At 43.0% G+C, this 15,373-nt stretch overlaps 1 long non-coding RNA gene across 2 annotated transcripts; it reads right to left on the reverse strand.

Annotated features, from left to right (window-relative positions):
- Positions 1-8,150: 8,150 nt before the first annotated feature.
- On the reverse strand, positions 8,151-11,035 carry LOC135385467 (uncharacterized). Of its 2 annotated transcripts, XR_010420426.1 has the most exons (4): positions 9,727-11,035; positions 9,586-9,660; positions 9,240-9,435; positions 8,151-8,244 (listed from the first exon to the last, which is right to left on the reverse strand). It is a non-coding gene; the product is annotated as an uncharacterized LOC135385467 (long non-coding RNA). The 2 variants fall into 2 exon arrangements; XR_010420425.1 differs by having other exon boundaries at positions 8,151-9,435.
- Positions 11,036-15,373: the final 4,338 nt, after the last annotated feature.

Below are 15,373 nucleotides of genomic sequence, written 5' to 3' on the forward strand. Positions count from 1 at the left end.
CTGCCCCTCTCTTTCCCCTCTTTCGAGATGCTTGACATACGACTTCACATAAGTTACATATAACTAGATCTCGAATTCTTATGAGAATCCTTATTCTGATCCTAAATTTCTAATAGTGTCTTTTCGACACAGGATCACGAAATAAGTAATGAGTACCCACCTGTATTGTGCCTATAAATGCCTATTTCGGCGTCAGTGTCTGTTTTGGTATGAACGCCAATCCCAAAATATCGTTAATGACTTTTCGGCAGTACAAAAAGACAAGGCTTGGAGATTGTGTCGCTTTACGAGACTAGGCCGCGCCGTTCTGAACTCATTTAACGCTTGAAAAGGGTATTTCACAATACTGCTCCTAAAGAATATGCTTGGTGCTGGATTGGAGATCAGTCACTGTTTCTTTGCTGTATCCTCGTTTGTTTTGTGAGACACGGTACAATACTCAGGTCTATCCGTCCTCTGCTCTGTGTTCGTCGCAGCACATCAGCTATGTATTAGTATATCTGGTCGCGCCCTTTGTAATACTGCTTCTATAGTTTCTCCTATTGCTATCTGACGTTCACGTTGAAATCCAATGTTGAAATGTGATACAATGATGAAAGCGCGCTATAACTTGAGATATATCTCTTTGTGATCAACGGGAGATAGTACAATGGCAGCTGGAATGACGCCTTGTACGACAATCTACTTTCGAATATTCTGAAGTTCAAGTTTGCTACAGTGCATGAGTTCCGTGGGTGCCCTACGCAGCTTCACTATTTACAAGGTTGCGCTCAGCGGCACACTGCCCAGCTGCACACCCACGTGTATAGAAATGTTGTTCGCGTCCTGGAACTTCACGAGGAGCTGGGCGCGTTTCTTTTCTGAGCAGCGGTGCTACGAAGCTTTGTAATGGCGGCCATCGAGCACGATCTGTAGCCTCGTTTATGTTAGAGATTGATTTAAAAACTGTTCTGCACACTATCCTTCATTAATGAAACGGGTCGCGTGGCGTGAAATGCATTGTGCTGTAGGTTTTCTATTTCTTTTGGAAGGTGTCATGTATAATGAATCATTTATGCTGCTTCCGAGAGTCCCGATAATAAGCGCCAAAAAATAATAATTCCGCAAAAATGGCGGAATGAATGCGAGATTTCAAGGTGATAGCCCTGATCCAAAATGGTGCCACTGGCCTTGGCGCCGCCCATCGTGTGACGTCAAATGGCGCGCTTTGAGACAGGCTCCTTCCAATGGCCAAACTCTCCTAATAAACGGCTCTCTGCACGCATGGACGCCAGCGCCGCCTGCATTGACGCTGGATTCGAGTGGATCATTCCACATAAGCGCCTCCTCTCTACTGCTGCCGTTAGCTACTCTGCCCTAGAGATGCGAAGCCCCGGAAAACCCCCCAGAAATTTGGGGGGGGGGAACAAGTTTTTAAGGTTTTTTTCCTCGTCTCCGGAAAAATAGTTCAAAATTTCCAGGCGACAAAATTCAAAGATGTAAATTTTCGTGCCTTTGATGCATTCCAACGCGCCAACAGTGCCTTAGGATCCTCTAATCCGCCAACAACCACCAACTTAGAGCTCCATCTGGCCGCTCCAAGCCATCGCCATCGCGTTCACATAATGTCGGAGTTCTGCTTGGAGAGGACGGGTTGTTCTAATTACCTATCGCTGAGTAGGCAGCAGTCTCATGGAATGCTCTGCTCTGCATTTATGCCTAGAGGATGAACACTAGTAAAGCTTCTAGCTCATTGTATGCTGTGGTTTGGCCGGCAATGCTTCGACTCAGCAGTGACCACGTTTATTTCCACTTTTTTCAATTTGTCGAAAAAAAAACACAATAGAAACCGTTTTTTTTTCCGGAAATTTTGCATCTCTACTCTGCACTAACGCTCCCTTGCAACGGGCGCGCCGGCGTCGACTCAACCTTAATCCGAATACGGGAAATAAATATGTAGGGTAATGCGAAGGGAAGCCACCCTTATCGCTCGCAGAGAAAAAAAGACGGAAAGGAAGAAAGAAACGCTGTAAAATTAATTACTGAAACTGAGGCTGTAAGACTGACATTTCTATTTAATGGAAATACAACAAAAATAATAAACGGAAATCAACAGATACGTTATGAATTTTTTATTGTGGGCCTTTTTACTTTTTTGTGTCTCCTTTGTGAAACAATATGATGAAATAATCTGTTTTCAGCGTAGGTCGCATAAACCATCCGAAAGACGTAAATTATGCGTCAAAAAAAAGAAAGAAAAAGAAGAAACGTGTATGCCCTCCTGACGCACTCATCAGGCTCGAAATTCCCTCAGGGTGGCTCTCGTTGAGTAAATCAGCCATGTTCGGCAATGACAACCCTCGACAGACGCGATTCCTCGCTGCGACATTGTTGGCACTATTTCAATTATCACAACCGGCTGTCCCTCCGCTAGCTGTATCTTGTTAACGCACGCACTGCGAGCTACTTGACACAAGACACTGACACTGACGCAAGGAGCTACACGAATACAGAAGATAATGTGCCGTTTTGCTCACTATTCTGTAGTACTTCCTTTCATGAAAAAAAAAAAAAAACGCGGCTACCATTTTTTTAACATATCTCCGAGGATTACGTAGACTGTAGCAGGACCTTCGAGAATCACCTGGACCATTATTTCCGCCCACGCAATCAGGGACCATTTTTTTCGGGACCATATTTTCCGGAACCCAAATTCACGTTCACGAAACAACGAAAATCAACGAGAATGCTCGATTGCTTCGTAAGATGATATGCCGTGTTTAAAAATGCGACATCACTATTTAACCACAAAAATTCATGAAATTTCGATGTCTCTACAAGCCATTTTAGCAAACGAAAGCCACATTTTAGCGGCCGCTAGGATTAGTGGTGCGGACACGACAGAACAGCACGTTGGTTAGTTTATTATTAGGTTAGTACAAGTTCCGTGTTTGCATTTTCATGTCAAGGTTAGTCTAAGTCTGCTGTTGGCAATTTCCTGCGCACAACTGTGCATTTTATAGCCAGATAACATTTACGTATTTATAGTAGTTTATTTTGCAACGGGAATTTCGATCACTTCATTTCGAGGTACACCCAAGTTTTCGATACTGATTCCCCAGATTTTCCATCTTACGACACTCCTCGCTGGTTGTGCGTGGGATGACCCAAAAGCTTTACCCGTCTTTCTTTGCACCGGTGACAAAGGGAGGTCCAGTGGGCAAGAGAAGGAGAAGCACCGGGTCACTGGGGATTCTCCGCTGAACAAAAGGTCATTCTTCTTGTCTACTGTAATATGACGGACCCTGTGAAAACCAAGGAGTCTCCAAATATATACTACTGAAGTTTCCGGGTAATAATCAGAAACGGATGAAACGGATTATGGGCTCCGACACCTTCTCGCGCGTCAAGTTCCTTTCATTTTGTCCTCTTCACCTATACGTAAAGGCGGAGTTCAAGGAGGTTTAGGAGTTTCCTTCTTTTTTTGAAGAGCTGATGCAACATGACGTCCATTCATTTAGGGTGATTGAGTGCTTTGACGGGAAAAACTTTTTGAGAAGAAAGGTATTTTGCACCAGGGATGGGTATAAATACATCTTTGGAATACTGAAATATAAATACGAAATACTTCGTTGAAAGTGATATTTAAATACTCTGCATAAATACATTTCAATGTAAGTATTTAAAGACAATAAATACAATATTTAAATGTCATAACTATACTACCATAAATACTGCGAGGACGACATCATCTGGAATTACAGAAATTACGCTGTTCGATGGGGGCTCTCCCTACTTCTCTGCTGCGCCTGCGCGCTCCTTTTGTTCGCGGCCTCTTTCGAACGAACAATCTCTCTCTGTGAACCTCTGTGAACAAACAAGTCCCGGCGCTGTCTGGCTTCTTGAACGTCTGACACATTTTTTTCAACGGCTCAGCATTTCATTTCAGTTCACTTATCCGTTTATCCTCAGATGTGGATCGTTGTGTGGATTGCAGGGGCGGATTTTATAGTGGATTGTGGTGGATTGTTATGTCGGGCCCAGTGTTATACGCATGCAATGTGGTCGCCGCCGTATGTGTCAGAAGTACGGGTTCATTTCGAATACCTAGTACAGCGTTGCCCGTAATCTTTAATTGTAATTTTCTAATTAACTGCACCGTCGATTGGAATGAAACTTGCACAGTTTTTGTCCTGGTGGCTTGGACTATCGAATAGCCACACTAAATGACATTTCATCGGTGCTGCTTTACAGTACCTTTAACTCACCGTGACATCCTCGGGACGCACTGGTTGACAATACATGGATTATCGCACAACAATCACACACGCTTCTCTTTCCCACAGTTAGCCGTCTTTTATCCTCAAATGGGGATTGTACCGGTGTCGTGCGGAAACAAGATGGCGCTCCTGCTCTCCCTTGGACCTCCCCAGACAACACACATCGTCCTTGGGATATCCTCGCATTCCCATCATGTCCGAAACGACAAGACGTCCTGTTGAAACTTTGTATGGATGTCCAGTGGACATTTCATCGGGACTTCATATGGTATATCCCCTATACGTCTGGCACTTGGAAATGTTGGGGTCTATAGACGCATCGTGGTGCACGATCTTCACTTTGCACATTTCCACATCTCTAATGTCTGTGGTAAAGTTTTCTGTGTGAGGTCAGCGTCATTTTGATGGCACAGCTGACGTGAACCACGGTCAAACGATGTATCGACAGGTATAACATGAACCAGGCAGCCGAATCCAGACTGATCAAAAGAAGCGGAAAGAAACTCGTTTTTCATGAACGGATTTTCGTTCAGTGTACTTAATTTTGCTGAGCGCTTCCGCGGCGTAAATTGGCTTGCAACACGTACCGCGCTTCGGACAGTTTCGCTGCAGACGGTCCAACAACCTTGTCGTCGCGCTTGGCAGGTGGGAGTAAGTCGCCATCTTCCCATGCATTTCTCCCTATTCAGCGCGTCAAACGGCGGCGGCAGCCATCAGACGTCCCACAGTTATTAGCACAGAAATATCTCTCCCCATACTAGGCGCAAAGTATAAAGTGTCTGGGCACACTGTGCCTAAAGTTGGATGATTGTTTGGATCCAAGTGGATTACAGACTCAATCCAAGCCACCCAACTGGCAACTTGTCCAAGCCAAGCCTAAATGCTCCTAATGTCAATAAGAAGCACTGCGAAGGCGAAGATAATGCGAAATCGTCGGTTTGTGAATTGAGGAAACGTATTTTTCGAAGTTCTTGATCTACAATATGCTGCACAGTTTTGTGAAATTGGTGATTTGTGGCTTCCGGGCTTCAAGCCTTGTTTACGTCGTCACGTTTGTTGGAGTAGTGTTGTCGGTGCTGTGGCCTTTACATTTGCGTGCCATTTTCCACTTCTACCACGAACGATGACCTGCGTTTGTTTTTGTGAATGAAGTGAAGCGAAGTGAAGTACGCATCATATGGATCATCGTGCTAGCTGCATCATGCAATTGAACTATTAACAGATGCATCAAGTTGTTTGCATCGAATGAAGTACGCATTTTGACGGTACTTGGCACAGAGCTCTGTAGGTCGATGTGCGATATCACAATCTGCCGTGATTCAGGCAGAATAGCTATTCGAATGCACGAAGTAGAGGGAAAAGTGTAGGTGAATGAGAAAGCAACACACAACTTTGTTGCAACAAAGAAAATCTGTTTATTAATGTGAGTCATGATTTCATTAGAGAACAGTACAGTAAAATTAAGCTGTTTCACGGGGTAGTCAACAGACATGTAGCTGCTGCTGCCAAGGAGCATGTAAAAACCTAGTTGTGGATGGGATGCTGTTCTACAGCGTTACGTCTGAGCAAACTATACTTACGTCTGTCTTTTTTTTAGTATGCTCCCTAGAAAAGGGAAGAAAAATGTGGAGGTACAATCTTTCAGTTTTCCATCTGTAAATCAGGATGACATCAGTTGCTGCTGATGCTTTTGGGAGTTATAAGCATCGTAATTTTTCTCTTTTCTCAGCGCAACTGGACCTTAGGTAAAGGAAGTCAAATATACAGTTGTCCCAATTAATGGTCACAAATGGTGCATGTTGTGATATCAAACGTGCCTTGCATAGTTTATTTTTGCACTAAAATAATTTTACATCATACATATGCATTCATATTGCCACTAATTAGTAGATGATGCTAATAATCAGTAGGAGATGAGTTTAACTTGAAGAATTCAGACCGTAAATATAATGTTGAAGGTACACAGGCTGTTCAACACAGGTACACCTCTATAGTAAAAGAATGGATGGTGATCGTGAGTAGTCTACTTTATTGTATCGAATACAATTAACACACAATTTATGACTGGTCAATATTCCTGCAAAATATTATAATTAATTTAGATTCATAAAGCGAGGCTTATAATTTTGCAATAAATAAGGAAATGGGTTTTGTTTGAGAGGGCACTGTTAATAAAATAAAGGAATTTGTGAGTTTCATCAATCAAGAGATGATTCTATTTTGTTTCAGTGAGAATACAACTGCATTGACTTTCTCTGTAACAAGCTGTGACTGTATTACACAGGGGCATTCACCACGCCACGCTGCACTGTCAGTGTCGGTACTCCCCATATACAAGAGATGATCGACTGAGCAGCCACGATGTAGAACATGTTGTAGCACATAGCTGCTTGATGTAGACAGTCGTAGTGCCCGCGCACTTTGCTGGAGATTCTTCCTTGGTTTTGGTATAATTGCACAAAAATTTAAGCCATAGTTTTGTGGTTAGTACATGAATTTTAGTCATGTAACATGTGCTAGATGAATATGCCTCACACAAACTATCTGGCCACCCTTTTTTGGCTTTTCTGGCTTTTAAAAATTACATTTATGCAGCAATCATGTACTTTTAATTAGTACTTTACTTTTTAAAGGATTTGAAATTCCTTGCTTAAGCAAAAAGTACGCTGCAAGCAGACTTTCAACTGAATGGGCCGAGTGAAGACGTTCCTGTGTCATGGCTTTATTGGAAATGCTTGAAGAGGTTTGCATCTGAGACACACTTTGCTGTTGGCGTACTCTTGCATGACCTGCACACAAGCAGGATAAAATTGAGAAAATTCACAGAGAAGTACAGAGGCACACTGACACTAAAAGGAATGAAACAGTGTAAGTTCCGTCACCTGAACATGTATACTTTGCATAATGTAAAAACCCCGAGACTAGGGAACACGAAGGGACAGACACAAAACGAAGTGATGTATACTTTGTTGACCTGGTCCCGGAACGCCAGGGCACGCACCAGGCTTCAGTACAGCTCGACTGCGTCCACCATAAAAGGAGCATTGCTGAAAATGAGTGGAGCACATGAGGTCGTGTTTGCAGTCAGTGCCGGATTTCACATTCACTTCCTCAAGTCGCTGAACCCATTTCGAATATCGTTCCGTATGTTGTTGTGGGAGCTTGTGAGGGCGACAAATTTTCATTAACAATGTTACAGAAACAACAGAAGTAGTGCCCTTTTTATCTTTATGTAGCACACGCATAATACACCTTCAAATGTGTCAGAAAAAGCTATACGATCTCCAACTGCAGGTGCATGCATCCCAAGAGCCTTCCCGAGTGGAGCTGTTAATGGGATGGTGTAGGATCTGCTTGCCATATTCCCAGAGTGAAAATATCTGAATGTTTGTATTATCTTGAGGAAAATACAAGGTGCTCCTATATGTGTGTGTACTTGTATCTGAAATGCAATTATTTTCTAAGTAACTTGCACTGCTTCTTTCAATACCTTTTCTCAGATGGTTGAACAAAGACATGGCAGATCCCAGTCGAAAAAAACGACAGAAAAATACGACAAACAACAAGGCTGTCGTATATTGGGACCTTGTCGTCTGTCGTAGATGTCTGTCGTGTGTCGTTCTGTTGTAGATTCCTGTCGTGTGTCGTTCTGTCGTAGATTCCTGTCGTGTGCAGTTTTGTCGTAGATGTCTGTCGTGTGTCGTTCTGTTGTAGATTCCTGTCGTGTGCGACTCTGTCGTAGATGTTTGTCGTGTGTTCTGTCGTCTGGTGTACTTTGTTGTGTCGTATGAATCTTGTCGTGTCATTCACATCCAGTGTCTGCAGTAACAAGTAACAAGTGTCGTCGATGTATAATTGCATGCAAACGTGCAAGATGAGGGAGAACCTGTGTATGAAGAAGAGTACATCTATTTATTGTCTGTACACTTACAAAACTCATACATGCACTGTTCACTGTAGCAGTATGTATGGGGCCTCTTGTAGCCTGTACGAAAGAAAAAAAAAGACTATATCAGTGTCATAATATGACAGCATTTGTTAAGCATCATATTCGTATATCTTTCATATGCAATTCTACGCATGCAAACTACGAAAAAAGCTAGACCTTGACAGTACACAAAATTATAAAAATGCGAGGACATTCCAATCATCTGGTACCGTTTTTGTCATGGCTGCTAGAGAGACAGAGTGGAGAGGTGCTCAAACAGGTCTTATCGGAATCTGTCAAAGTAGTTTCTAGTTAATAGAAAGCATAATTGGGCTTGTAGTTACAGTACATGACGCTTTAACCCCCGGTGAACTACTTGTAAAAAAACTTTTTTTGTCCATTTCATATTTCTGAAACCCTGAACACATGCACTCTGAATTATTACTGTTCAAAACATAAGGAGCTCACAAGCATTTACAATACTTTTAAAAAGTGTGATATGGAGCCTACTGCACAAGCTTTTTGTTTTTACTATCAGATGTTTGTAACCGTGTAATTCTTACCTCTGACATTTGTTACTAAAAGTTGCGACAAATTATTGTCCTGTCAAATTTAGCAGAAATGACACTTCAACACACTGGCACAAGTAATCGAGCATCTTTCTCATTCATGGCTTCAGTATTTATTGCTAGTAAGAAAACGAAAAACAAAAAAAGGTCGCAGTCACAAAAAGACAGTCATATCTGGTCAACAGCACCCGTTAGAGCGGAGCAACAGTGTGACATGGTGCATGTATGTACCTCTAGTGCATGTACACTTCGCTTTGAAAGTTATCTCGATGCTCTCTGACAGACAAAGAATGCTAATCATATATATATATTCACAAAATTTGCCCAAAAGTATTCACCCCACCAGTAAGTGCAACATGCAGGAAGACATCAAAACTGCATCATAAAAATCACTTCTGAATAAAGACCACATGTACATTCATCAATAAAGTTGAAAACAAACAAGTTGGCGCAGCTAGCATACATACGCAAAGTTCTCCTTACCACTTTGAAAAACTTTTGAAGCGATGGCCTTTTGCAGGATACGATTAATATGCGCCAGCGTTGCCACTTCTGTCTGCAAACGTCCCATGTCTTCGAACTCTCGTTGTCTTTGTTCACTGATTTTCGCGGAATCCATGGGCAGAAACAGTGCCTTCTTCTGCATGCCTTCGTGCAGTGCTTGTTTGCCCTGCTTTGCCTAAAAGCCGCAAAAACGACATATTTCGATCAGCGAATACTGGCGTACACCGTGCGACGAGCGAAATCTGCGACCTGTATTCACTTCTAATCAGCCATTAGAACACCAGAATAAATCATTTCGTGGCGTAATACAAGAGCCGGTTCTTACCTTTTTTTCTTCTGCAAGTGGCTCGAGATCCACTTTACATCTCCTTCAACGCCGCTCATTCATCCTGCCTTGTTTCTGGAATGTTTTCACGACAAAGAAGTAAGAAAACTTATTGAAAATGATCTGTCGAAACCACCTTACCTGTCGTGTAACATGTGTCGTCTCGTCGCATTCCAAAATGCCCCGAAAAAGTTTCGTTTGTCGTAGTATTCTATTGCGTGGAAGTTCACAATGATATTGTGCTTGACGATGTGCTTTTCCGATTCGTTCTCACATCGAATAAACAGGAACATAACTGCAAACTTGCCAACGAAGGGAACAGCACCGACCGACACAAATAGTAATGGCGCCGTCATGTTCAGAAACTGCCAGAAACAGAATCAGGATCAGGCCTACTACGCGTACAGGTGGCGCGCTATGTTAGTCGTCATCGGAAGCCACACGGAGAGGAAATAACCATTACGAATTAATGTGCGCGTGAGGCGTAAAAAGGACCAGTACATTAAAATAATAAGAACTAAATTATTACAAACTTTCCTAGCACATAACTAATCGAATTTTGGAAGATTTCTTACGTCCATCGAGTTATTTTCAGGAAAACCACGTGTCAAGTTTTCCTTGTTTCGTTGTACTTAAAAAGTAACTGTTCAGTAAAGGAACATTTCTTGCTCACATTTTGTCATATTTGTCTTTTTTCTCTAAATTTCTTGGTTGACTGTCTTGCAACATGGCCAGAGTAACGCGCACGAAATGCGATTTCAAGTGTATCGGCGACGCTGTTTTTGGTGCCGGTACTTGCTGTTTTTGTCCTTTTCTTTTTTTCATTTTGTGCTGTCGTCAAGCATAGATGTAGTGCACGTCATTTTGTGAGAGAGGATGCTGGTAAGCCCGTGCCCTCAAACCATTGTCGGCAACTCAGCTGTTACCGCGGCACCCAGAGCCGTGCACCAGCAAACAAATGTGACGACACACCAAGCTACCAATAAGAACAGCAATTATAACAACATCAATAATAATATAATAACAGCAATAATAACAACATAACAGCTGTCACTTCGTGTTTTTTTTTTCCTTTCTTGTTTTTTACTAGGTGCCGCTTTCCCATGCTGTTTATCGCACGACAAGAACCATGTCGCCACAGCGAGATCGACTATCTGCGGGGACGGGAAATATGTCTGTCGTACGACAAAGCTGCTTGTTGTAGAGCATCCATTCCTGTCGTTACTACAGACTTTTTTGTAGTTACAACAAGACCGCCTGTTGTAACGACAGAACAGTCTGTCGTGACGACAAACGTGTACGTCACACGACAAAAGTGCTTGTCGTTACGACAGGCGCCTCTGTCGTAACTACAGACTTGTTCTGTAGTTACGACAAAAGTTCTGTCATGACGACGGAAATTTCTGTAGTGACGACAGAAGTGTCTGTCGTACGACAAAAAATCCTGTTGTCACGACAGAAATTTCTTTCGTGTTTTTCGATCGGGATGGGATCAAATAAATATAAGTAACTGGGATAAGGTGGGTGCTAAGCGGCATGCTACCTTGCGGCATGTGCCCTCTAGTCAATGCTGTGTTAGTAAAATATTTCTGATAGTAAAATTTATAGGTTTGAGTGAATGTTACAAATATAAAGCTATGTTTGTACATATTGGCACTCTGATGTACAAAGCTGCACGGCCAGGGAAAGACAAACTCAATTCACTCAAAAACATAGTGGAAGAATTTCACACACATGAAAGTAGGAAAAGTAGGCTACTTACTTTAGGAAAGATGCTCCTGATCCACGTTCTCTGCACTGCTTGCAGTTCTCTTTTATGCATTTATTGGGCAACAACAATAACAACTTTATTTTAAGATTATGAATGGGGAGTTTCATGTTTATGTTGCTGACTTCCGAAACAGAGCGTCGAAGCTCTCGGATTCCGGCTCCATTTAAAGGCATCGGTAACCACGATATCTTTGAAATCGCCAAAAAACTCACTAATTAAAGACACGTCCACAAGTATTATGGCTTGACAGGTTTGACAACCACGGAATAGAAACCGAAATCTAAGTAGGCTCAAGTTAGAAAGCTCAGAGGTGGAGGCCAGTCTAAAAGAATACATCGGAACAATAAAACACACAAGATATGACACCACTCTAGATTTAATCACTTTTTATCACGTTTCACACGTCTTTGTTTGGTACACACAGCGACAAAACGACAAACATGAACCAAACCATTGTTCAGATTTCCTCCGCCAAAACTAGCGGGCTCCTTCAGTTCTGGCCTGGCAACACGGGGACGCCTAATGGCGGCTTCCTTAGTTTGACGGCAGTTTTGGGTGAGCTCCGGTGACCTGGCGCTTGGCCGGCTTGGCCAATCCATCCCTCGGCACTAAAGCGAAACGCGCCGCTTCGAAAACACTTTCGCCACCGACGGAGCCACGCCGAATATCCCTAATTGGCTGCGTAATATATGTGTAAATATTGGGATGCTCATTGGTCTCCGAGAACGACGTCAGTCTTACTTCGCGCTGATTGGTCGAGAGTCATTTGACGGAGGAGCGATGAGTCGGATGAGCCGAAGGGGCAACGGAGGAGTTGGAGTTGAAGAAGTTTGAAGTCACGCGTGCTCTCTCGGATTCCGACCGTTGTGCTCGCAGACGCTAGCGGATAATTTCGATGGTTTTGAATGCTTTCGATTTGAATGAAACAGCTAATGTGAACACGGAAATGCCTGATCCATCTGATCATCGCAACACTGGAAAGACTGACATGACAGAGAATCCCTGCAACTCCAACGGACGTAGAAATCGTGAGGAAGTCGGCACTGCTCCTTCCGATGTCCCGCAGGTGAACGGTAAGACAAGTTTGGTTACTTTTTGTTGAAGGAAGTACTGCAGATTTATCGTGTGAAGTGTATTACAACATTTACAACTCACTCTGGAACGTTAGGGGCGTTTCATAGTGCGATACTGTGCCGTAACTTGTGCATTTCGGATATGCCGCTAATCGATTTATATGTGCTGAATATACTAGTTGTAACTGACGTCCCAGCTATTCATTCACTGCTACGAATATTCATCTACGAGCATTTGTGACACGTGTGCTCTGGTGTTCATATAACAAATCAGCATGGATTGCCTATACATAAATAGTACAGTAATTGTCGCTCAGAGTTCTGCTTGATCAATAAAGTATTCTTATTTCCTTTTTTTTTTAGTGCTTCCCAGCAATCGGCGGCAACGACGCACCTGGCTCGACCTGTACATATTGAATGTGCGGACTGCGATTACTTTGAACCGCTCTTCAGTGTAGAAATACCGAATGGTCTAGAGAAGCTTCTTACAAGATATGTGTATGCATGTATGCTGTGACTTTTTCGAAACAATTCAAGAAGCCAAATAAATCTGTTCATAAACTGACATCGCTCTTCGTTCCTCTACTTTGGAGCGACACGTACGTTACTTAGCAAGTGCGGAAGGAAGACCGGCGAAGCTGGAAGGGGGAGGGGGGGACGATAGCAAAGCAGACGACAAACCCGAGGAGAGAAGGGGGAGGAGGTTAGGAAAGGAGGTCGGTCTGCGCATGCGCAGTTCACCCAAGATTTTTCCCGCGCTGGCCACGCCTGAGTGCTGCGAGTGGCTCCTGGAGATCACGTGACTTGGGCGACCGCCATTTTCCCTGGGCCATTGCATCTATGGAAAGTTCTGGCGGCTGGCCAATCCAATCCAACACATTTCTGATGAACGCGAAGTGCGGAGCGGACGCGTTTTGTCAGGTAAGTCACCATTTAAGTTATTTTCTGTCTACTAAAATGTTGTTTATTCAGCTCTGTAGTCACCGGAAGGGTACGAAGTTCTCGGAGAGGAAGATGTCAGATGAGTCAAACCATCGGCGGAATCGATAAGCCATATGAGAATTCGGATCTATTTAGAAGCGCGGTTTCTAGGGATTTTCATTAATGATGTAGCGTCTCTGGCAGTTCGCATATCGTGCAGCATATAATTTCCACTAAGCATGAACAAAGTCAACGTATGTGGACAGTGTCTCTTCCTGCTTTAACGGTGAGGGTATGACAGCTGAATTATAAATATGAAAAACATTTGGTTGCAGTGTATCATCGCGGTGACTGTTCACCGTGACATCGGTAGCAGGAACGTTCACTCAGTGCCCGCGTTCATTTTAGAGTTGCCAAGAACTAGTTCGAAAGGTACGTCCCCAGTTGTGATAGCATGACGGCCCCATTATTTCGTGAGTGCCGCGAAGAATGCTAGGAAAAGATGAAAGATGAAAGTCACTGAAAAGGCTAGCCAGCTGTAGGGATCGAACCCACATCTTCTGGTTCGATCCCTACAGCTGGCTAACCTTTTCAGTGACTTTCATCTTTCATCGTTGATTTCTTAGGCAATTTGAGGCTTTGGTTTGTATCTGTCCCTTCTATGTTGTTCCTCAGAACATCAGTTTATCTCTTGCTAGGAAAAGATTATGGTACATAGTGCTTATTGTGTGAACAAAATCTAAAAAAAAACGTAAAAATGCTACTTTAGGTGTTTGAGTGTTGCCTGTTGGATACACAGTGAAAATATATATTAACTAATTACTGACAATTGACTGATTAATAAGGAGTGCCACATCTGTTTGCATGACACCTACACAGAGGGTCTGTGACGTGGCATCGCATTATACAGGCAAAATCACTGCAATGCCCTGTTGATGGGTATTTGAAGGAAGCTCCAATCTCTGTACAGATGTTAACTGGTGTTGATGAAACCAGGCTTTAGTGTTTCACATGCTCTGTAGGTAACAACAATGGTGTTTCCCTTCAGCGCTGCTTCAGTATTTATCGTAGCTAATCTCAAACCTGCTGGACCACCCAATTCTCCAGAACCGAAGAAAAAGAGAGAAAGAAAATATTGTTGTAAACAAATAAAATGGTTATGAAGAGTGTCAAAATAAAAACGTCATGCTGACTAAACTGAAAGTTCACACCTGATTCAATCCCACTGAACCCAATCTGGGTTCAGTCAGGTGCTATGCAACACCTTACACCGGTATGTTTACCCCCCCCCCCCCCTTTTCCCGAATTTCGTAAAAAGATGTAACCCCCAAAAGTCGGGCCCTAGTTATATTTTTCAGCAAATTGGGGGTAAGTATCATGTTATTTTTTAGAAAATTTATTTGTAATCAGGTTAGATCGCACACGATGGAACCCTGTTTGGTTTCAAGTAAAGCCCGACTGTTTTGTCGTGTTTCTAACATCTGTGTCATAATTCTTCTTGTAGGCATCAAGACCTCCAACCGGCTACTTAAGAATTCAACACGCAACGAAGTGGAGCACCACATAAAATCTTGGCTAAGGCATGTCATGGTGCGTTACGACAGGGCATCTAAATAAGTGGCAAGAGCGGAAGTAAGGGCGAAAGTGGCAGCCATGTTCAGTTTTCTTGTTTGGCGACATGTTCCTGCAGACTGTACAAACGTGGAATGTGTTCACAATATCTTGCTGTCTTGATGCATTTGCATCAGTCATACTCATTTTGTATAACTACAAAATGCTCAAAGGCGTGAACATGATGAAAGAATGCGGAGTGGAAGACTAGGACGGACAAGCACGCTCACATCCAGCGTTCAGCTGTAACCAACATGCGTTACTTAGCACATGTCTCTCCCGAACTCTCTGAAAATATGACTTCACTGGAAAGCAGGCTTAGAAGTATTTAGTGGCTAATGTTATTCCCAGCGATATCAATACAGAATGACTGAATAACCCCTTCCACGACTGGATGCGAAAGGGAGACCAT

Source organism: Ornithodoros turicata, chromosome 2, assembly GCF_037126465.1.
Source record: "Ornithodoros turicata isolate Travis chromosome 2, ASM3712646v1, whole genome shotgun sequence".
Lineage (NCBI taxonomy): Eukaryota > Metazoa > Arthropoda > Arachnida > Ixodida > Argasidae > Ornithodoros > Ornithodoros turicata.